The sequence below is a fragment of the Pseudorca crassidens genome, chromosome 3 (genome assembly GCF_039906515.1).
Source record: "Pseudorca crassidens isolate mPseCra1 chromosome 3, mPseCra1.hap1, whole genome shotgun sequence".
NCBI classification, from domain to species: Eukaryota; Metazoa; Chordata; class Mammalia; order Artiodactyla; family Delphinidae; genus Pseudorca; species Pseudorca crassidens.
In genome coordinates this window covers 159,017,931-159,042,152 of record NC_090298.1, presented here as the reverse complement: position 1 = coordinate 159,042,152, position 24,222 = coordinate 159,017,931, and the positions used below count along the sequence as shown (strand labels likewise).

Sequence of the window (24,222 nt, the reverse complement as noted above, 5' to 3'; positions counted from 1 at the left end):
CAGTAATGCAATAATAGTAGGAGATTTTAACACCCCACCTTCACCAATGGACAGATCATCCAAAATGAAAATAAATAAGGAAACACAAGCTTTAAAAGACACTTTAAACCAGATAGACTTAATTGATATGTATAGCACATTCCATCCAAAAACAACAGAATACACTTTCTTCTCAAGTGCTCATGGAACATTCTCCAAGATAGATCATATCTGGGTCACAAATCAAGCCATGGTAAATTTAAGAAAATTGAAATCATATCAAGTATCTTTTCCAACCACAGTGCTATAACACTAGATATCAATTACAGGAAAAAATCTGTAAAAGAGACAAACCCATGGAGGCTAAACAATATGCTACTAAATAACCAAGAGATAACTGAAAAAATCAAAGAGGAAATCAAAAAATACCTAGAAATAAATGACAAAGAAAATATGACGACCAAAAACCTATGGGATGCAGCAAAAGCAGTTCTAAGAGGGAAGTTTATAGCAATGCAGTCCTACCTCAAGAAAGAGAAACATCTCAAATAGACAACCTAACCTTAGACCTAAAGCAATTAGAGAAAGAAGAACAGAAAAACAAACAAACAAACAAAACATACAAAAGTTAGAAGGAAATAAATCATAAAGATCAGATCAGAAATAAATGAAAAAGTAGTGAAGGAAATGATAGCAAAGATCAATAAAACCAAAAGCTGGTTCTTTGAGAAGATAAACAAAGTTGATAAACTATTAGCCAGACTCATCAAGAAGAAAAAAGAGAAGACTCAAATCAATAGAATTAGAAATGAAAAAGGAGAAGTAACAACTGACATGCAGAAATACAAAGGATCACGACAGATTACTACAAGCAACTATACGCCAATCAAATGGACAACCTGGGAGAAATGGCCAAATTCTTAGAAAAGCACAACCTTTCAGGATTGAACCAAGAAGAAAGAGAAAATATATACAGACCAATCACAAGCACTGAAATTGAAACTGTGATTTAAAAACTTCCAACAAACAAAAGCCCAGGACCAGATGGCTTCACAGACGAATTCTATCAAATATTTAGAGAAGAGCTAACACCTTCTCAAACTCTTCCAAAATATAGCAGAGGGAGGAACACTCCCAGACTCATTCTACGAAGTCACCATCACCCTGATACCAAAACCAGACAAAGATGTCACCAAAAAAAGAAAACTACAGGCCAATATCACTGATGAACATAGAGGCAAAAATCCTCCACAAAATACTAGCAAACAGAATCCAACAGCACTTTAAGAGGATCATACACCATGATCGAGTGGGGTTTATCCCAGGAATGCAAGGATTCTTCACTATACACAAATCAATCACTGTGATAAACCATATTAACAAGTTGAAGAGGAAAAAACATATGATCATCTCAATAGATGCAGAAAAAGCTTTCGACAAATTTCAACACCGATTTATGATAAAAAAACTCTCCAGAAAGTAGGCACAGAGGGAACATACCTCAACATAATAAGGACCATATATGACAAACCCACAGCCAACATCGTTCTTAATGGTGAAAAACTGAAACCATTTCCACTAAGGTCAGGAACAAGCCAAGGTTGCACACTCTCACCACTGTTGTTCAACATAGTTTTGGACGTTTTAGCCACAGCAATCAGAGAGGAAGAAGAAACAAAAGGAATCCAAATTGGAATAGGAGAAGTAAAACTGTCACTGTTGGCAGATGACATGATACTATACATAGAGAATCCTAAAGATGCTACCAGAAAACTACTAGAGCTAATCAATGAATTTGGTAAAGTAGCAGGATACAAAATTAATGCACAGAAATCTCTTGCATTCCTATACACTAATGTTTAAAAATCTGACAAAGAGGGCTTCCCTGGTGGCGCAGTGGTTGAGAGTCCGCCTGCTGATTCAGGGGACACGGTTCGTGCCCCGGTCCGGGAAGATCCCACGTGCCGCGGAGCGGCTGGGCCCGTGAGCCATGGCCGCTGAGCCTGTGCGTCCGGAGCCTGTGCTCCGCAATGGGAGAAGCCACAACAGTGAGAGGCCCGCGTACCGCAAAAAATAAATAAATAAATAAATAAATAAATAAATAAATAAATCCAGAAGAGGAAAACAAGCAAGAGTTTTACTTTGTTTTGGCTGTTCCTCGCGGCTTGCAGGGTCTCAGTTCCGCGACCAGGGATTGAACCTGGGCCCTCACTCGGGCCCTCAGCAATGAAAGCACAGAATCGTAACCACTGGACCACCAAAGTTCGGAGTCCTAACCATTGGACCGCCAGGCAATTCCCAAGAGTTTTATGTTGTAGTCTTAGAGTATGAAAGGCTTTTTCCTAGCACGATTTAGAAAACACACACACACACACACACACACACACACACACACACAGAAGCTGTAAAAAAAAATTAATGAATCTGACTACAAATAAATAAATGAAAACCAAATAAGTCAAAAGATGATCTGGGGAAAAATTCTTGCATAACTGAAAAAGACTAATTTTCTTTATATTTAAAAAGTTCTTGGATAAACAACAAGGTCCTACTGTATAGCACAGGGAACTATATCCAATCTCCTGGGATAAAGCATAATGGAAAATATTTTTAAAAGAATGTATATATGTGTAAAACTGAGTCACTTTGCTGTACAGCAGAGATTGCCACAACGTTGTAAATCAACTATACTTCAGTTTTTTAAAAAAGTTCTTATAGGGACTTCCCTGGTGGTCCAGTGGTTAAGACTCTGCCCTTCCAATGCAGGGGACACGGATTCAATCTCCGGTCGGGGAACTAAGATCCCACATGCGGCGCCACTCAAAATAAATAAATAAATAAATAGGAAAAAAAAGTTCTTATGAACCAGTAAAGAAAAAACTCAAAGTGAAGAGGGCAAACTATGCAAACTGACCCTCCACAGAAAAAGAAATATGCAGGGTTGGTCAAATGTGATAACAGCGCTCAACTTTACACATATTTAAAGTGATGTTCACTAAAATTACAAAGTATTGGGGCTTCCCTGGTGGCGCAGTGGTTGAGAGTCTGCCTGCCGATGCAGGGGACACGGGTTCGTGCCCCGGTCCGGGAAGATCCCACATGCCGCGGAGCGGCTAGGCCCGTGAGCCATGGCCGCTGAGCCTGCGTGTCCGGAGCCTGTGCTCCGCACCGGGAGAGGCCACAACAGTGAGAGGCCCGCGTACCAAAAAACAAACAAACAAACAAAATAAAACAAAGTATTATATTTCACCTAACAGAAAGCAAAATTTTAAGTTTTATGATGCACACTATCAGTGAGGATACAAGGAAATTGGCACTCTCAAAATCTGTAGGAGTGAATTTGCCAAGAACTATTAAATTGCAAAACTCAAATGGTCTTTGATCCAGCAACACCACTTCTAGGAATTTGTCCTAGAGACATGTCCACACATAGAAGCAAAATGGATGTTCACTACATCATGTTTATTATAGCAAAAGGCTAGAAAACTATACACATGTCCATTGATGAGGGAATGTTTAAATAAATTATGGTACATTCATGTGGTGGAATACTATACAACGATGGAAAAGGTGAATATAGGGATCAACTAGTCCTATCACACCATGCAGGGTAAATCAGTACAGAGACACCAAAAGGCAATTTGGCAATATCTGTTCTAATTGAAAATGTTTACATACATGTCCCCAGCAGAAGCAGCCTGGCTTAAGCAATGCTATGCAGCACTCAGAGAGAAGGAGTCTAAGGCACATTACTGAGTGAAAAGAACAAGTGACCAAATGTGTGTGTATGTGTATTTATGTTAAACTGTAATAACTTAATCTTATGCAGGATGTTTCATTTTGTGCAAAGAAAAAAAAAACCTATTCTCATTATTGAGTTTGCAATTCAAATTTAATTTTCCAAAACTTAAAAAGAAAAGAAAGGATCTTGAAGTTATATTGTCAATGTGCATGCCTGAATGCTCTGTATATACTCTCGGTTGTAGAGAGACAAGACAGAATGGATGATTAAGGTGAGAGGGACTGTGAACAGATAAATGTAGGAATAGACTGAACAACGTCTGGAAGGACACAGGAAACCATTGAAGGAAGGGATGGGATTGGGACGCTGGCATATGACAGAGGCTTATGTGAGGTGATGGATGTGTTAACTACCCTTATTGTAATCGTTTTGTAATATATACGTGTATCAAACCATCATGTTGTACACCTTAAACTTACATAATGCTATACATCAATTATATCTCAGTTAAGCTGGTGGGGGGAGTTGATGGGAGGTTTATATTCATTGTAAACCCCTCTGTGCTGTTTGGATTTTAACCAAGTGCATAATATTTTTTTGAAGTTGGGAGAAGCACAAAAACACTTTTCTACCTCACAGGACTGCTGTGCTGAGCAAAGCCTTGCAGTTGAGGAGGACACAACTTCCAAAACGTTTGTCCAGCCCAGTACTTCCTCATCATCCTTCAGTCCTTGGCCCAGAATCTACCCCTGGACCCCCAGACTGCAGCTCATCCCCTCCAGTTTGCCCCTGTAGCTGCAAAGAGTTATTTCTAATACTCATATCTGACCTGACCATCCCCTGCTCAAACATCTCCCATGGCTCCCCATTGCCCTCCTACTTCAGTCATGGATCTCCCTTCAAGAAAGGACTTGCGGTACAGCTGCAAGGAGAGCTATTAGCTGATAGCCTCCACCTATAGGGTCTCTGGGCTCTGCTGTAGCGTTCAAACCAAGTCCACACTTTGCTGGGCAGCCCACAGCCAATGACTGAGCATGGTGGGCCACTGCTGCCTGACCGTTTCTGCCCAATGTGACACTCCCCTAATGGCAGCATCGCTGCCCGTTTTTATCTTTTATCCAATATTGGCTTACCAAAGTACTTGAACTGACACCTTTGAAAACTCTTAACATGGTATCCAAAGCATTCCAAGAAGGGCTTCCATTACTAGCTCCAGCCTTACTGGGTGCCCCTCTGTTCCTCACACTGTATATTTCACAAAGACCCAGCCACCTTTACTTCCTCCCAAACATTCCAGGCCCACTTCTGCATGCTTCCATCCTGGCCTTTGCACAAGCTATCCCCTTGGCTTTGGTACTGTCCACTACACACACCCAGAGTGGTGAATTCATATTCACTTTTTTACTAGCAAGCCTCATCTCCTTTCCTCTGTGCCCCAGCCTTGCCCATGTAGGACTCCAATGGGACTAGACACTGAGTTGGACACTAGACACTGTCTAGGGCAGGCGGTGTAGACATGTTTACTGAACAAAAAGATGGATGACTTTTTTACCCCCAAAGATCTCTTGGGAATCCCTGGAATAGACTATTAAGTGGGAATTAGAGAAAAGAGCAAAAATTAAGGGAAATGAGGGTCTTTGGGGGAAGACCAAAGGCAGAAAAGCAAGAGAGGGGAAAAGAATTTCATATACTGAACATGTATTGGGTGGCATCTGTTCTACACATATTGTCACAATACTCCAAGTAGCCCTGTAGGGGAGAGATTCCCCACCCCACCCCCAATTTATAGAGGAGAAAAATGGTATTCAGATAAGGGAATTGGTTTTATTAAAGTCACATAGCCAGTTAGTGGGGCATTAATGTGAACACTCAGATCTTTGTGTCCCAAAAGACTACAAACTTTCACCTGCTATTCAGACTGGGTATCAGACCCTGCCTCTGGGCTCTGCTCCTATTCCCACTAAGCAATAATGACAGAATCAACAAAAAAATCTTTCCACTATCCCAGCTGGGGAGCAGAGACAATGAGAAGGGTTCAGGAACAGACCATGAGGACCTGCACCCACCATTCAATCTCTTTAGGCTCACGGTCCCTCAGAAGCTCTCACACCTCCTGCTGGCAGCGTTCCTGGTATTCTGGGTACTTTGCAAGGTTGTACAGGACCCAAGAGAGGCCACTGGCTGTGGTGTCATGGCCTGAGGGTCAGACAGACAGGCTTGGGTCTCTGGACTACTTCAGCACCAGAGGGTGGACAGCACCATGTTAAGTTGCCACCCCCCCCCACAAAGACGATGGGAAGGATGGGCAAGATGGGGTGATCCAGGGCCCAGCTGCCAAGTCCCTGGGACGAAGAGACCCCTGCCTATTCTGTAGTCCCACACTGGGACCCTCACCTTCAAACATGAAGGTGTCAGCCTCAGCTCAGGTGTCCTCATCTGACAGTTCTTTCCCATCTTCATCCTGGAGAGAAAGCAAGATCCTCCAAATCACACCAGTTCTGGGGACACCTGAACCTAACCTGAGATAGTCCCTGAAGCTCCAGCATCCAAGCAGGATTCTTCCCTCTTCATCTCCAGAGCCCACCCCACAGGACTCCTCCCTAGTCTCCTGCCTCCTGTTTACTCCTTCCAGATAGCCTTCTACACAGTCACATCTAAAACTTCTCTCTGACCTGTCCCTCCCTTCCTCAAGCACCCTCTATGATTCCCTAGCACTCTCTGGATCAAGTCCAAGTTCTTTGACCTGACATTTGAAAACAAGGTCCAGCCTATGTCTTGAATTTAGATCCCAGAGAAGCGTACCTTGGCCAGCAGGAGCACATCAATGAAGTCCAAAGTCTCAGCCTTAGCCTTGGCCTTGAGGAAGTCTTGGGAACCCTGACTAATGAGGGTGCAATGCCGCTCCCTGATGACAGCCTCTGTGAAGTCGTGCACCAGGTCGCAAGCCCTATGGAAGTGCTGCACATCGCGGGTGAGGTAGTACAGGAGGTCCATGTGCAGGAAGATCTACTCGGTCCATTTCATCACAAGGGCACTGAGCTCCAAGACGGCAGCAATATATTCGCTGGGTTTCCTACAGGGTCAGACCAGAGAGAGCCTTAAGAAGCAGTATTGTGTATCTGTGGGCCATCTGTTCTTAGAGACTGTTTCCTGATAGGAAGTCTTGGGGACCCTGATAGGAGGAAGCTCCTGGTTTCTAGGCTTCACATATTTTAAGCTGCTGCCTCCCTTCATGATCTCATACTGCAGGAGCACGTCCAGTCAGTAACCCAGGACCACATCCCATCCAGAAAAGAGTGCCCTTCAATCATGTTTCTCTTTCTGCCTCCCATCTCTGTGAACTGCCTCATGTCCTAGATCTCAGAGCAGAGCTTGGGAATCATGCTCATCTCTCCACTCTCCCACACAACATCTAGACCTGCCATTCTTTCTCAGTTTCCCCCAAATCTGCCACATTTTCTCCACCAAGCTCAAGTTTCCTCCCCTCTCTGGTCTTCTCACATCCTGTGTCTACACAACAATCAGTCTTCTCTCAAGTCAGATGTTCAAGCTCAGCTTTGACCACAACTCTCATCTGGTCAAAGACCTTCTGTGGCTTCCTGGAAACATCAGGGTAAAGTCCATATCCTCTTTGTCTGACTTCAGAATGTCCTTAAGTTATAACTCTGCCCACTCCTCCAACCTCATACCCAAGGCGTCTCCTCACTGTTACACATGTTCTGCTCATCCTAGCCTCCTGGCCTTTATCAAACAGTTCTACCTACCTGAAAGGATAGCTCCTTTGCTTTCCCTTTCCCTGTCCTTCAATGTCGAGCTCTGACACACCTCCTCCAGGAAGGCCCTTCTGATTTCCCTGGTCAGTCCTCCCTCCCCCATCTACTCCCTTGGGTCTATGGCTCATGTTCCCAGGCCCTGGGCTGAGACTTACTCCTGGCAATTGCTGTCAAAACTGAAGACACATTTCTGCAGACTGTCCAGGGTCATGAGGCTGATGTGTTCAAACATGTCCATATGAGTACTGCCCTCTGAAGCCAGGCGCTGCCACTTGGCCTGGACAGAGAAGAGGGCAGAGCTGGGGCTGAAACTTCCCCCTCCTGAGCCCCTCCCCAATCTCAACCACCTGGATGGACTCCCCCAGACCTGGCCTCTTGGTCCTCTGCCCCAAGCACCTATCTCCAGGGAAGACAAGGCTTGAGTGGGAGTGGAAGCTGTTACTATCAAGACATGAAGACCCCACAGCTGGTAGTCAGGAGACCTGGTTTCAAGGTCCAGCTCTGCCTCTTATGTTCTGTGTGCCCTTGGTCAACTCATTGCTTTCCATTTGGCTTTTCCAAATGGAACTTTGGAATTCCAAATTCCAAGTGTCAAATTTTAGTAGCAGTTAAGATGACCTGCTTTGGTGTTGGACAAACGAAGTTAGAATTCCTGCCCCACCACGTACAGCTCACTTACTAATGAGCAATCTTGGGCAATTTCCCTAATCTCTCTGACCTTCCATTTCATCATCCTTAATATGGCAATGACAATCATCTCTACCTCATAGGATTGTGAAAATAAATTAGACAACACATGCCATGGACTTGGCCCACAATTTCTGATATACAGTAAGTGTTAAATAATTGTTAACTACCATCATCATCTTCATCATTATCATAGTGGTAGACAATTGTAAAAATGTCCCCATTTCTTTATCCCTCCCTTTACCCTCAGTCTTTGCAGTGAGATTTTTCAGCTCTTCCATTAGGAGGTGGAACCTTTTTCTCTTCAATCTGCGCTGAGCTAGGACTTGCTTTGGTCAACAGGAGGTGGAAACTATCGTGTGCTAGTTCTGACACCAGGCTTCAAGAGGTACTGCATGTTTCTGCTCATTCTCTTGGAGCCCAGCCTCCACCATGTAGTCAAGCCCAGGCTAGCCTACTGGAAGATGAGAGACAAATACAGGAGTCCATTGTCCCACCAAGGCCATCCTAAACCAGCTGACAGCTAGCCGAGCCCCAAACATGTGCCAAAGCTGAACCTGGATCAGCAGAGCTGTCTTCGGAACCTACCCATGACCACGAACACATGAATAATTCCGGCTAGGATGAGAAGAATGACTCAACTGACCCATCATCTCATGAACAATAACAAACACTAATTCTTTCGAGTCCATGAGTTTTAAGGTGGTACCTAATGCAGAAAGAACTACTATGCAATCTTCATCATTTCTGTCCTGAATTTACAGAGCCTCCATGAAGCAGACTAGAAACTAAAGCCTTCTGAGCACCTACTATGTGCCAGGAACACGACTGCACTACATCATCTTGATGACTCTTTAAGAAGGGGTTATTATCCCGATTTTACAGATGAGGAAACTGAGGCTTGGAGAGGAAAATCAGTGACCCCCAAAGCCAACCAGCATGGCCAGGATTCCAGACCACATGTGTGTAAGCCCACTCCCCTTTTCCTAAGGCTCCAGCTGGGACCCGGAGTTCAAGAAACTCACATGCATGATGTCTGCACTCTTGGTGAAAATCTTCATATACGGCTTCAAAATCTCGAAGTGGAAGGCGGGTGTCAGCAGGCATCGATGGTGGTTCCACCTTTCACCAGCACTCAGCAGGAGCCCAGCCCCTAGCAGAGGCAGCCATGAGGAGTGAGCAAGGGCGGCACCTTCCCCTGGGCCCCCAAGGTTGTCCTCACCCCCTTCACTCACAGTTACTCACCCAGCCAGGGATTCAGGAAGATGTAGAAAAACATATCCTTGGGTATGATGGTGGCTGACATGAGAGCTAGAACATGGAGAGGGGGAGGGAAGGACTTTTGGTGGGGGCTGGAAGCTCCCAGGGAGGGGTCTACATTTCTCCTCCAAGCCCAGTATAGCTTGGAATGGGACAATGAACAGAGGAACAGGGAGGAAGGGGGAGGTGGGGGGGACCAGACAAGGCTGTAGCACAGAGTAGAGCAAAGGCAGACCCCAAAGACACAACCCTATATGCTTAGACACACCCCAACATGACACAACATGTCCCAGCATGCCTTGACATGGCTCCTACATGTCTAACATGTGCTAAACACCCAAGCACAGCCCAGCAACCTACAAAATGCCTTTACAGGGACCAAGGACACCACGCTTGCCCCAGCACTCTCTGACATCTCCTGGAATATCCAACATGGTAGACCCCTCAACAGTGTTGAGTTTCCACCATTCAAAACTGAAAAAGTCTTTGGCAACCAGAGAGAGCCAGGGACCTGCCTAGAGTTACCCAGCAGGGCTCTGTCGATACTGCCCATTCCCCTGCTCAACCTGGTCTGTCCAGGAGTGGGAAGGGCTGGGAGCAGGGGCAGGGGAGAAGCTGGGGTGGGGGCTCCTGGGAGAGATACCTGTGGCCTGGAGCAGGGGGGCAGTGAAGTTAGGGTGGACAAGCCGCAGGATGGGATAGAAAGGCCCCATCCACCAAAGGTGGACGTCGCGGAAGTACTGGCCCAGATCTTCCACCAGCCGCATGCCCTCCTCATTGCTCGTCACCTGGGAATGGATGGGAATAAGGCCAGGCCTGGCAGGGGGCCTCAGAAGCTACAACTTCTCACTACATCCCCCTACCCACCACACCCACTCACCCCCTTCTCCCCTTCTACCTGGATTATTGATCTATACTTCTCTCCATCTCACTAAGTCAGCTTCTCTCTGTTGGCTTCTCTTTTTTTTCATGTCTCTCTATGTACCTCTCTCTGTCCCCTTACTCTCTTCATCCCTGTGTTTTGACAGAAAGAGAGAGAGGAGGGATGCGGGAGAGAGAGAAAGAGGGTGGGGGAAAGAGGCGGGGAGAGATAATGGATGGATGGATAATAGATAGATAGATAGATGATAGATAGATAATAGATGAATGGATGGACGAGAGAGAAATGATTAGATGATGGGTGGATAGATGGATGGATAGAAAGATGGATGGATGGATGGATGACTAGATGATGGATGGATAGATAGTTGTAGATAGATGATAGGTGGACAGATAGATGATGGATTGATGAATAGATGGAAAATGTATAGATAGATGATAAATAGATAGACAGATGATAGATAGATAGATAGATAGATGTGTTTGTATCTGTGTATATGTATGTTTCTTTTGCTCCATTTATGTATCCCTCTCTGTGTCCTTCTCTCTGTCTCTCTGTCTCTCTCCCTCACTCTTTCCTGTATCTCTCTCTTTCTCTGCCCCTATTTCTCTGTCCATCTCTCCAACTCCCCATCTCTGTTTCTCATCATCTCTACACCTTCCATGGCTCCCCATCGCTCTCAGAATCAATCCCCTGTCCCTACCTGGTCTTGAAGTCCTGCTTTCCCTACTCTCTTCTCCACCTTTTCTCTGCCTCTCACCTGCATCACTCTAGCTGCACTGAACTCCTCCCCATTGCTCAAAAGCCAAGTGTTCACTCTTTCACCTCCAGGCATTTGAGTGAGCTAGTCCTATCCAGAGAATACACTTTCTCTTCTTCACTTAAAAAATGCCTATTAATTATTCCAGACCCACTTCCAACAATTCTTCCTTCCAGCGTGCCCAAACAGCAGATGCCTTGCTTCCCCTCTGGGCTCCCCCAGCCCCTGTCTCTCCCTCAGACCCACCCTCACCACACAGGATTAGTGGTATCTCTAATCCTTTATGCCCAAGGTTGGAGGTTCCTCCACGGCAAAGCCTGGGGCTGATTCTCCCCAAGAATCCCCAAGCAATGTCCAGAACACCAGAATGGGGTTGGCAAATAAATGAAAGAAAGAAAAAGATGACCAAGGGTGCCCAAGAGCCGGGGGCGGGGGCGGTGCTGGGACGTGCAGGGGCTGCCCAGAAACTTGCCAGGGAGGGGCTCACGGTCCTCAGATGCTGCCACAACACCCACTACTATGTGTTCCAGGCGGGCATCTGTGGTGCTGGTAACAGACCAGGCAATGTCAGGGTGGCAGAAAATGATAAGGAAGATGATGGGACCCAGTCAGATCATAAGTCCCTGGGGGCAGGTGGCCATCAGCTGAGTTAAGTCCCTCAAGCCCTGCTCCACTGGGGGGACCTGCAAGCAAGGCAAGGGCCATCACTCTCCAGAAGGACCCTCTGCAGTGGACAGTGTGTGGGATTCTGCACGGATGGAGGGAATCTCCGCTTGCTCTCGCTCCTTCACTCTGGGGGAGGGTCCTGGAGCCTCTTCAAGTCCCAATGATGTATCCCAGGGCACAGGGAGAAGACACGCTCTCTGCCCACAGGGAGGATGACTTTAGCTCGAGAAAATGGAGTTTTCTCATCTTGGGAGTGGTTCCAGCCACAGGGGCGGCCACAGGAGGAGATCCCCATGGAAAAGGTTTGTGGGTAGCCAGGTAGCCTCAGGACTTGTTCCTGGGTTTTGGTCCCACATCCTTTCATGTTCTGGCCCATCCGCATAGCCTTCGGTTCTCTACATGGTAAAGGGTCTACAGTCCTGGGACCTTCCAGCCCTGGCAGACCCCAAGGGACACACGTGAACTCTGCCCATCAATCAGGACAGTCCTTCTCACCTATGAGCCCCTTCTGTTGGCGAGGCTCTGTGCATAGTACAACCTGTCTACCTATCTATCTATCTATCTATCATCTATCTATCTAGTACATCCTGTCTATCCATTTCTCATAGTACTATATCCTATCTATCTATCTATCTATCTAGTACATCCTGTCTAGACATTTCTCATAGTACTACATCCGAGCTATCTATCTCTCCTGAACCCATCGACACTCCCATAAGTCATGTCAATTACAAATGAAACTGAGGCCATATCCCCCAAAAGGGGAAGAAGGGAGGGTTGGTTTCTGGTGAGGCATCCTTTCCTGTCCTTCAGGACACCCCATCCAAGCCCCCGGGTGTTCCAGGTAGGTGAACATAAGTCTTTTTCACCTTTGTACCCTGCTCCCTCCTCCCTGAGGACCCTGAGGCACTTGATGAGATCAGTCCAAAGAGGGAGAGGGACTCAGTCAAGGTCACACAGGAAGAGAGACTGTAGGAGAGAGGAGCGATTGAGACCAGCCTCTACCGTCAAGCCCTTGGAGGGAGAATCGGAACTGTGGGAACTTTGTAACGTTCCCGCTGCCTCCAGGGCTCTCTGAGAACATCCCAAGACCCATAATCTCAGGCAAACTTTACGATGAGCTTGGGACATACCGTTCTGTGACGAGCTGGTCTGGGGGAGGAGGGGAGAGGAGCTGGACGCTCCTGCCTTTGGCCTTGGATAACAAAGGGAAGTGACGGCAAGTTACCCAGGCCTCCACCACAACATTATCAAACATTTGCTAAATGCCTTCTGTATGTCAGCCCCTGGGCTGGGCCACTGTAGATATCGTGTCTGTCCCCAGAACTACAATCTAGTGGGAGAGATGGACAATAAACAAATAACTGAACAATTAACTATTTAAGCATGAGCAGGGCTAAGCCATAGGTCAGGGTCTGGGGGCGGTGGGGGTCAAGGGAGGCTTAGAGAAGGTAATTATACTTGAGCCGAAAATGGATAAGGAGGAATCCACTGGGTAACCGCAGGAAGGAAAGTGCTTCCAGGCAAAAGAGAAACACAAGCAAAAGCCCTGCGGTGGGAAGGGCTTGGTTCATTGAGGAGATAGAGCAGGAGCTCAGAGTGACCATGACAGGCACAAGGCTGAGGAGGACAGCCGGGATGAGCCAGGAAACATTTAGTCTTTATCTTCAGAGCAATAGGGAGTCAGTGAACAGTTTTCAGCCAAAAAGTGGCATGATCTAAACTGAATTTCAGAAATATCTCTCCAGGGCTAAAGAGAGAGTGGATAAGAGGATACAACAGTGGCAAAGAGACCAGAGAGAAGGCTGGGAGAGGCTTCCTGGAGAAAGATGATGGTGGATGGGGCCATGGGTGACAGAAGATGCAGAGAGGTGACATTGAGGAGAGATTTGGGGGGCAGCACATTAGGACCAGATGCATGGGTGAGAGGAACAGGCAGGCTCAGGGGCCACAAAGTATGGGATGTGGGCAACTGGAAGGATGGACTAGACTGAGGGCAGGGGCAGGGTTGGGGAGGGAGACATGAGTTCAGATTCTGACCAAGGAATGAAGTGTTTATAAGATCCCCCACATGAGGAGAGGAGGAAGGAGCTGGATGCATAACCTTGGGCTCAGGAGAGAAGTGAACTTGGAATTCACTTATGGAGGGAACTGATGGTCCACTTAGGAGTTGGAGCTCTGGGTAAGGAGATGGCCTCAGGATAGAGAGAAGAAGGAGAAGGGGTTAGGATGCTGGGGCTTTCCCCACATGCAAAGGTGGAGCAAAGGAGCAGCCGAGAGGAAAAGGAGGTTCCAGGAGGAAAGGGTGGTCCACAAGCTCAGAGAGCTGCTGGGAGGTGGATGAGATGGGGCCCAACGGAGTCCATGGGATTTGGAGACCTAGAAGTCACAGCCATCATGCAGGAGCATGATGGAGGTGGGGACCAGACTGGAGCAGGTAGAGCAAGCAGAGAAAGGGAGGCAATGAGCAAAAGCATCTCTGTGCACAAGGAGACAGCAGCTCAAGCAGACCAGAGGTTTTGTGCAGAATGAAGTCCGTTGGAAATAGGCAGGTGGGGATGTACATGTCACCCCTCTGACCTGTTTTGTGACCTTCTCTCGTATCACCGTGGATAAGAGATCAGAGGACATGAAGGGTTGAGCTCACACAAGGCAAAGCTTTTCCAAAGAGCCATGAAGGAAAGCCCAATTGGCAAGAGACTTCAGCCCATGTGCAAAGGATGAGAAACTAAGCTAGATGTATCCAAGGAAGTAGGATGGAAAGGAAGCCATTAAACTGGGTTGTAGAGGGGACTGGACATCCTGGCAGGGTCTAGGACAGGAGAGGAGGGAAAAAAAGAAGATGGAAGGAAGAGGGGTTGTGGTCAGAGAATGTAGCCCTCAGATCAATGGCTTTGGAGGTGGTGCCTTTATGGGTGATGACAAAATCTTAAGTGTGATTGTGGATTGTGGCAAAAAGGAGGCTGGTGCAGCACAGAGGAAGGGCCTCCGGGGATGAGGTTAAGAAAGTGGCCCAGAAGCCTCCACCCAGGAATTTTGGCCATTAGGGCAGAGTGATTCCTTCTGAAAGGGGGAGTGGTTCACCTTTATCCAAATTGGGCAGTGGGGCTCACTGATATGTCTTGGGCGTGGAAGGCAAGATAAAAAAAGGAAGGTGCCTGAGGAAGGGGAGGAGGAGAGACTGCCCACACGTCTCCTCCAACCCAGCTGTGCCCCCATGCGGGGAAGATGGGGTGGAGGTCTTAGTTAATTCTTGTGGGCAAGCAGAAGCCCACAGAGGAGCAGACACTGGCCTGAGGCCAACAGAGATGTGCCAGGCAGGGAACAGACCTCAGAGAGTGGCCCTGAGGAGGCCTCAAGATGAGCAGCGGGGACTGTGAGGCCACCAGGGGACCCAGCTCTCTGCAGCCCACCCAGAGATCCCCTCAGATGTGCACTAATGTGGGGGAGACAGGGGGGAACATGACCCCAAACAGGCTTGGGGTGAGGAAAGGTAAGAACAAGAAAAGCATTGGGCATAGAGTGAACAGAGAGGACAGGATTGGACCCAGTGGGGGAGTGAGGCAAGAGGTCTCCCTCACTTCTCTACCACCCTAGACCCCAGCCCAATCCCAGACCCCCAGATCCCTGAGCCCCATTCCTGAACCCTCAGGAAATCCATCCACCCTGATCCCCCAGACCGTCCTGCTATCCACACTCACCAGGCCCCGGTGACCCCAAAACCAGTTCCGTTTTGGGGGCTGCGGGAAACATTGGAGGCGGCGAGAATTGCTGTAGCAGGTGTAGGTCAAGGCCAGGTTGCAGGCCAGGAGCCTGGAGGCCCCGACCAGCAGCAGGAGTAGCCACGGGGAGGCTGCCAAGGACCCGAGTCCCAGCCAGGACAGGCTCAGCTGCAGCATCCTGTAGGGCAGACGCGGTGGAGGGTGAGCTCCTGAGGATGAAGGAACGGGGGCCGATGATGGTGAGCTGTGAGGCAGAGACACATAGAGGGACAGGAACGAGGGAGTGAGGGACAGGGATGGTGAGTGCTGGGGGCAGGGCAAGAAGGGCTCAGAGAAGGCAGACAAGGTCTGGGAGAGGGGAGGGAGACCCAGAGGGGGAGGGAGGGGAGGGGGAGGGGGAGAGGGAGAGAAGAGAAAGAAAGAACAAAAGGAAGAAAGAAAGAAAGGAGGAAGGAAAGAAAGGAAGGAAGAGACGAATGAAGAAATGCCCAAACTGAATCAGTGGTGAATCAATGGAAGGTTGTCAGGGGCTCCAATTACGAGGAAATTGGGGCCGGCTCTCTCCCGGGAGCCACCCTGTCTAGGGCAGCATACCTGCCCCAGGCCAGAATCCTCAGCCCCGCCAACACTAGCCTGGCACCTTCTGTCAGAGCAGCTTGTCCATCACAACTTCTTCTGCCCTCCTCCTGGGAGGCCTTTTCCCTGGTCCGACCTCTGAACTGAGGGAGGCTGGGCTTGGCCGAGTCAGCCAATCCCTGCACGCCTGGCTGCCTCCTCCTCGCCTGGCGTCTGCCCAAGACTTAAAACCCGAGGCTGCAGGCCAGAGAGGAACCAGCTCAGGGTCACATGGCACAGACACTGTACTCTCAGGACTCAGCACCTCCCACATGGGTTTGTTGGGGGATGGGCAAAGATGACCCTGCGCCCCCAAGTTTACAGCCAGCCCTGCCCTTCCAAGGCCAGGGTGCGACAAGTAAAATCATGAATGTTCAGGTGCCAGGTGAGCAGGGTCTTGCCCAGTCTTGTCCCCAAACATCTCCAGGGCTCCTCTCCATGCGTGGGCCGGGAAGACGTCATGCACCATCTCTCAGCACAGAATTGGGAAGTTCAGAGGCGTGAAGCCTCTGCCCTCCAGGGCACACAGCCTGGAAGGTGTTCAAGTCCTTCCTCCAAGCAGCCCAGGGCCTAGGTCGAGACATGACTGCTGAAGCAGGAAGAGAGAAACCAGCCTGACTGGGGGTTATCTGCATCAGATTCAGGGGATAAAGGGTCCAATCTGAAGAGGGCACCTGGAGGCACGAGGGGTAAGGCTGCAAGGGGCCGAGAGAGAGAACAGGGTCCATACAGGGGAGGGCAGAGGTGGGAGATCCTGAGTGGGCATCCTCACTGTGACTGTGGGCTGTGCCGACCCTCTCCGGGCTCAGCCTTCCCACCTGGGAAATGGGAACAAGGACAAAAGGGAACACATCACATCCAGATCGTGCTCCCAAATTTCCCTGTAAAGTGGCCTCAGCCCCCATGAGGTCTCCTCGTGGTCAGGCTCCAAGATGAGGGTGAGTTTGAAGGATGGAGCTGCTGAATGAGAGGATTCGGACAGTCTTCCTGCAACAAATACAATGTTGGGGAAAATGCCTAAATTTCCCCCCACCACCACCACCCCCACCCCCACCCCACATTCCCTCCAGCAAGTTTGGGTGCGCTGCCTGAGATTCTTTCCCTCCTCTGCTGAGTTGGATCCACCTGCTGACAGGTCCATCCAGAGAAGAGCCAGGGGCGGGGCTAGGTAGGTGAGAGGCAGCAGGGCTAGCCAGATAGAGGTCGGGAGAAGCAGAGGGAAAGAAGAAGAAACAGAGGTCCAGAGAGGTGCAATAACTCCCTCCAGCCACACGGAGAAGTAATTCAACAAGACAGCACTAGTGAAAGTGAATCCTGGCATAGGATGGGTGCTCATTACGTGTTTAGGGAAGAAAGGGACCTTTATAGCCATGAACGCTAAGAACCAGCCCCTCAAAATGTGGTCCTCAGACCAGCAGCATTGGCTTTACCAGCAGCATCTAGGAGACGCAGAACTGGGGGCTCCAACCCGCAAAGGGGATGGCTGCAATTTTCTGCCCTTGTCCCCAATAAGAGGAGGAGCTTATTTCTCTTCTCCTTGAATCTCGATTGGCCTGTTACTGCTTAACTAACATTGTGTGGTCAGGCGGTGCCATGCTAGTTATGGGCCTCGAGGAGGACCTGGTGGCTTAAGTTTACATTTGCTCTTCAAACACTCCCCCTTAGAACCCAGTCGCCATGCGATAAGGAAGCCCAAGCCCCATGAAAAAGCTCTGACCAACAGCCCCAGCTGATCTCTCAGCCAACAGCTAGTGTCAATTGCCACCCACGTGAGGGAGTCACCTGGATGGTCCAGCACAGCTGAGCCTCCAGATGACCACAGCCCTGGGTGACATCACATGGTACAAAAGAACCATCCATCTGAGCTCAGTCGACATGCAGAATCATAAGAAAAAATAGTCACTGTTTTAAGTCACTGAGTTTTGGGGGCTGTTCATTACAAAGTGACAGATCATTGCTGCAGGATTATACTTACCGAATCAGAATTTATGTTTTAACCAGATCCCAGAGATTCCTGTGCTTGTTAAAGTTTGAGAGTCACTGCTTTAAGAGACCTGAGTCAGGCTCTGCAAGGTATCTTAGGAAAATTTACCCTGTCTGTTCCCTCAGTCTTTTCATTTGTAAAATGAGGAGAAAAATCTGTACTTGCCAGGTCTCTGTGGCTATGTGTTTATTGAGCATCTACTATGTTCCAGGCACAATTCTAGATGCTAGAATGAAGCAGTAAGCACAGCAGACATCCTCTCTTCTGTCAAGGGGCTCCTCTAAGGGGGAGAAGGGCAATGATCAGATAAATGATCAAGAATGTACCAGACAGTGATAGGGACATGAGGGCTTCCAGGAGGAGGTGACCTTTGAGAGGGACCCAACTGAAGAGGGAGAGTGGACTGTGTGGTTGAAAGGGCCCCATGGTCACAGGGTGAAGTGCCCAGAAGTAGACACAAGCAAGCCTGTCCTTGTTCTTTCAACACCCACACTGTGTCTGCAGTTGCTGAGTCCTTGGGAGAAACAGCTAAGGTGACAAAATTTGGTCCAACATTCAATCCAGAAGCAGGTGTTGAAGATTCCTTCATCATGGCCAAGAACTCAAAACCCAGCAGGCCTCTGGGGCCACCGGAGGGCAGGATCCATCACCCGGGTCTCCCAGCTTTCTGGATCAGATGGTAGAAGGGTAAAGGGAGACAGCATGGGGGGCGGGAAGCCTCAGGTGGGGACACTCTGTTCTGTGCCTGAGGAGGCTGGACTGTCCCCAATGGTTTCTCATCAAACAAGGAACATCTCAAATGCCAAATCACACAAGCCTGGCTTATGGAATGTCCCCTAGCCAGTGTTGGAAGGAGGGAAGCCTCTCACCCCCTGCCCCTTCTCCAGGGGTTGTTCTACCCCCATCCACAGCCAGGCAGTGGGCAAAGCTGTGCCAGCCTGGCGGGGGCAGTCACTGTGAGTCACCAGACTTGGGCACAGCCCACCACCCCTCTGAACCTCACTCTTCACATCCATAAACTGGGCTGATAAAACCTCACATCGGGGCTTCCCTGGCGGTCCAGTGATTAAGAGTCCATACTCCCACTGCAGGGGGCACAGGTTCAATCCCTGGCTGGGGAACTAAGATCCTGCATGCCATGCAACATGGCCAAAAGAATAAATAAATAACCTCACAGAGAGTTGCAAGAGTCTTACCAGACACAGGCAGAGAGAGTAGGGGAAAGTACCTTTCAAAATGGTATGTGAGTAGAGGTTCAATTATAAACAAAACTTGTAAACGTGTATGCGTGCACATGTTTGTATATGCATTGAAAAAATCCAGTAGAATCCACACAACACAGTGGAATTGGAGGAAGTAGAATTGGAGTCTCTAATGCATTTTTCATCCACACTGAGCTGCTATAACTTCTATCACTAAAGCACAATTTTAAAAAGAAATAAGGATTTGGCACAGTGAGGGGCACATAGCTGGCACACAAAACAGATGAGCAGTTCTTATTTGGTGTCACCGTAAAGACATACCTCCCAGGAGTCAGCCTGGAGTCTCTCTGGAAGAAGCATGCAGGCTGCCTGATGGCTGGAGTTTCACCTTTCCTTCCTCGGCTGTTGGGAAGGAACAAGTTCTGGATTCAGCAGAACTGAGTTCAAATCCAAGTGCTGCCACTCACTAGCTATGTGACCTTGGGCAAGTCAATTGCCCTCTCTAAGCCTCATGTCCTCCTCTGTAAATGGAGAAGTGGATTTATACCACCCAGGTAGTTCATTCCTCAGCAACAAAACTGTGCTTGACCAACTACTCTGTACCAGGCACACTGCTAGAACTCAGGACATGGGATAAACAAGATAGACAAGGTCTCTGGATTGTTGTGCTCATGTCTGATGAGGGAAGCCAAAAGGAAATAAGACCAAGTCAGATGGTGGTAGTAATGAAGGAAATTAACAGAGTGAGACATGCTAGAAAGTGACCAAGGAGGCTGCTCTGGACGGGGCAATCTGGGAGGCCCTCCCTGAGGAGGTTACCTTTGAGCAGAAACCTGAATGACAGGGAAAAGTGGGTCATCAATAAAAACTGTCCCCTGAAGCCATGCCAGGACTGTAAAGACCCAGCACAGAGTGGGGCACACATGTTCGTTCTTAAACATGTTCATTCTTACTTCTGTCCTTAAATGTGCTGAGATAATCAGGGCTGGTGGGGGCAGCAGGAACCAGCCATACTGGAGACCCATAGTGGCTGATGAAATCTGACCCAACTCTCAGCCCCAAAGCAGGTTTGAGATCAACAACAGACAGGCCCCTGAGGCCACATTGAAGGCAGGAACAGCTGGCAGAGTTGCCAGATTCCTGGCCCAGGTGGCAGATCAAACAAACTTGTTTGGGAGCCAGAAAGCCTGGAGGAAACTTAGGAAAAATACAGAGGACACACACAGCTAGGAAAAACCACTAGGGTGTATTATTGTAAGCAATGTAATCATTAATAGTCTCCTTCCTCCCCTTCCTCCTCCTCATCTTCATACTCCTCTGTCCCCCTCTGTTTATTGGGTGATGATTGTTCACAAAAACTAGCCTGACCACCAAGGACCACCCCAAGCCACAGTAGGGAGGCTTGGAGAACGGACCATTGGGAAGTATACTGCTATAAAAAAAAGACCATTTAGGGCTTCCCTGGTGGCGCAGTGGTTGAGAGTCCGCCTGCCGATGCAGGGGACACGGGTTCGTGCCCTGGTCCGGGAAGATCCCACGTGCCGCGGAGCGGCTGGGCCCGTGAGCCATGGCCGCTGAGCCTGCGCGTCCGGAGCCTGTGTTCCACAACGGGAGAGGCCACAACAGTGAGAAAAAAGACCATTTGTCCCCCTCTCCTCCCCAAGTGGTAGATTAAAGATAGCAGCAAACTGTTTGCTGCCCCTCTCCTTAAGAGATTGTGATGATTATTTTTTTTGTTTGTCAACTAGGCTAGACTACAGTACCCAGTTATTTAGTTAAACACTTACCTAGGTGTTGCTGAGAAAGTGTTTTGTAGATATAGTTAACATCTACAGTCAGTTGATTTTAAGTAAAGGAGTAAATTATACTCCTTTACTTAAATGTAAATTGGCCTAATGCAATCAGTTTGAAGGCCTTAAGAGCAAAAATTGAGGTCTCCCAGAGAAGAAATTCTGCCTCAAGACTGCAGCATGAACTCCTGCCTGAGTTTCAAGCTGTCCTACAGACTTCAGACTTGACAGCCCTCCCAGAATTGCATGAGCCAATCCTTAAAATAAATATCTGTATTATATATCTTAAGATAAATATATAAATCTCAAGACATAAATTTACAGATAAGATTTATATCATAGAGAAATCTTAAGATAAATATATATGTATAAACAGAGGATGGATAGATGATAGATGTAAATAGATATAGATAGATAGATAGATGATAGATGCTGTTCATTCTGTTTCTCTGAAGAAGCCAGACTGATACAGAGGTAAAGTCTAATTCCCCTCTCCTTGAACCTGAGCTGTCCTCAGTGACTTTGGGGACTTGGGAGTCTAGATCATAAGAAGCCTTGCAGCTTCCTTCAAGTCCTCTTGGAATACACCCTCTTGGACCCAGCTGCCATGTTAAGAGGAAACCCAAGCCACCCCACTGGAGAGGCCCTACGCTGAGAGGAACTGAGGCCCCCAGCCAATAGCCATTACCAAATTGCTATCTTGGAAGTGGATCTTCAGCTGCTCCAGTGGAGCCCTATCCAAATTATAAGTTTGTAAGCAAATTAAAGTTTGTCGTTTCAAACTACTAAACTTTCTGGGAATTCATTATACAATAAAAGTTTACAAACATATATTTCCCAATATATTTGGAGTCCTCAAAAAATAGTTATGTGTGCATAATGTTTGTACATACATTGAAAATGCTCGTATACACAATTTTTTAAAACTAAAAAGACATCACACCAAACTGCTGGGCTGGGGGTTGGGGAGCAGAAGCCGAGTGGAAATTTTTCCCAGGTAATATTTGGAGAGAGAGAGAGAGAGGAGATAAATAATAAAGTGCTTACAACAACATTCCCTGACACAAGGTCAGCACCAAGCCTGGTGTTTGCCATTATTTCTCTTATTTTATGACAGAATGAGGACATGGGCACCAGGCATGAGCTTTGGGTCCCTCTGGTGCACACATCAGGGACCTTACTGGCTGTTTACAAGCCCCACCCCGTTCATTCCCACAGCCCTTAGCAAGGAGAAGGCTCCCAGGAGGGGAGAAAGCACTGGGTTTGGGGTCAGAAAGCCCAGTCAAAGCCCACCTTTGCCCACTCTCCAGCTGTGTGACCTTGGGCAAGCAACTAGCCCTCTCTGAGCCTCATCTCCTTCTTGGTAAAAAGGGCATAAGACTAGGTCTATAGGAATTAGAGAAGTGAACCCACGTATGTGTCTTAGTTTGGGTTCCCTAGAAGTAAACTCTGATGCAAGGATTCGAGTGATAATACTTTATTTGGAGGTGTCCCTGAGAAAAGAAATTAACTGTAAATTGTTTCCTTGGGAGGTGATTCCAGGAAATGCTAGTAAGATAGTGGGGAAATGAGACAGAAAAGGGAAGGCAGCAGGTAAAAGGTGTTTTATCAAGGAAGTGCCCACCGTGGGCACCTGGGGCTCAGTCCCTCTGGGAGATAGCAGAGAACATGCACCCACCAGTCCTCCATCAGGGCTGCTTCCAAGGGCATTATTTCTCCAGAATGTCCTGCCTGCTGCAAGCAGAAGGGAGGGAGGTTTGGACAGCAGCTCCTGCGATGAACACAGCCTGATGTGGACAGTGACAGTCATTTGGTGAGTGAGAGTCTCCTCTCCTCTCTTCCCAACACACCCATCCACACACAGCCACACACACATGCACACACCGATGCATGCACACACAATCTCACACACAGCACACATGTACTCACACAATCACACACATTTTGACTCTTACATACACACACTCACATACTTGCACACACATGCATGCTCACATATTCACCCAAATGCACCCCAACATACCAAGTCACACAAGACTGAGCGTGCACACACGCTCACACACACACGCCGAACTAGTGGAGACCAGATGCCTTAGAGCCTGTAGTTCCCGGGCCCTCCTCCCCTCCTCCCTGTCTCTTTCATTCACCATCACAGCCTTTAGCGGAAAGTCAATCTACATTACAAGCATGATGATCCTGTAAAATCCACATGACAGGGGAGAATGGAGGTGCAGAGAGGAGCAGTCACGTGCCGAGCCCACGGCTAATAAGGTGCAGAGCCGGGGTTTGAACCCACATGTGTCGCCTCCCAAGGCAAAGTTATTTTTGCTGGTGTCTGATGGAGTTGCAAGGGAAGGTGGGGTGGGGAGAGGCCGGTACAATGTTTAGGGAATGATGCGCGCTTGGAGACCCTGAGTCCGGACGAAGATGTGGAAGAGGCAGCATCGGCAAGAGCCGGGTGACTCCTGTAAGGCCAGGGATCGCACGTTTCCCACTCAGTCCGCGAGCAGCTTCGGACAGGGGATTCCGGCCGACGATCCCACCACGCGCCACCTGGGGGCGCCCCAGGATCGGCATCCTAGGTTTGCCTTATCTCCTCCACGCTCCCCCACCCCTACCCCATCCCTGCGGACACCCTCTTCTGGGCAAAGAAGGGCTAGGGACCCAGCCAGGACGAGGAGCCCGAGAGATGGGGTAGGAAAGAACTCAGGGCCCCCTCTGAGGTCCCAAGGATATCGCTGTAGGACCTTAGGTGAGTCATTTCACTGTGGGGATCTCAGTTTCCCCCTCTGTTAAATGAGATAGTGACAGTACCCATTTCATGATAAGAGTTCCCTTGAGAATTAAATGAGAATACCTGGGAAGGGCACACAGGAAGCATTCAATCGATTCATATCTCATTATTAACTCTGGAGAACCCTGGGGCTTGGTCCTTAAACCCCTCCTCTGTACACACACACACACACACACACACACACACACACACACACACCCCAGATGATCTCACCCAGTCCTGAGGCTTTTAAAACAACATGTAAACACTGAGCCTCCCCAGATGTACATCACCAGCCCTGAACTCTCTCCCAAGTTCAGGACCCATCTATCCACCCGCCAGCCTGACATCTCCAGCTCCTCCTGGCTCAAACTAACAGGCTGATCTCA

General features: G+C 48.4%; 1 pseudogene; it reads right to left on the bottom strand.

Annotated features, from left to right (window-relative positions):
• Positions 1–5,756: 5,756 nt before the first annotated feature.
• LOC137221056 (cytochrome P450 4F11-like) lies at positions 5,757–15,646 on the bottom strand (annotated as a pseudogene).
• Positions 15,647–24,222: the final 8,576 nt, after the last annotated feature.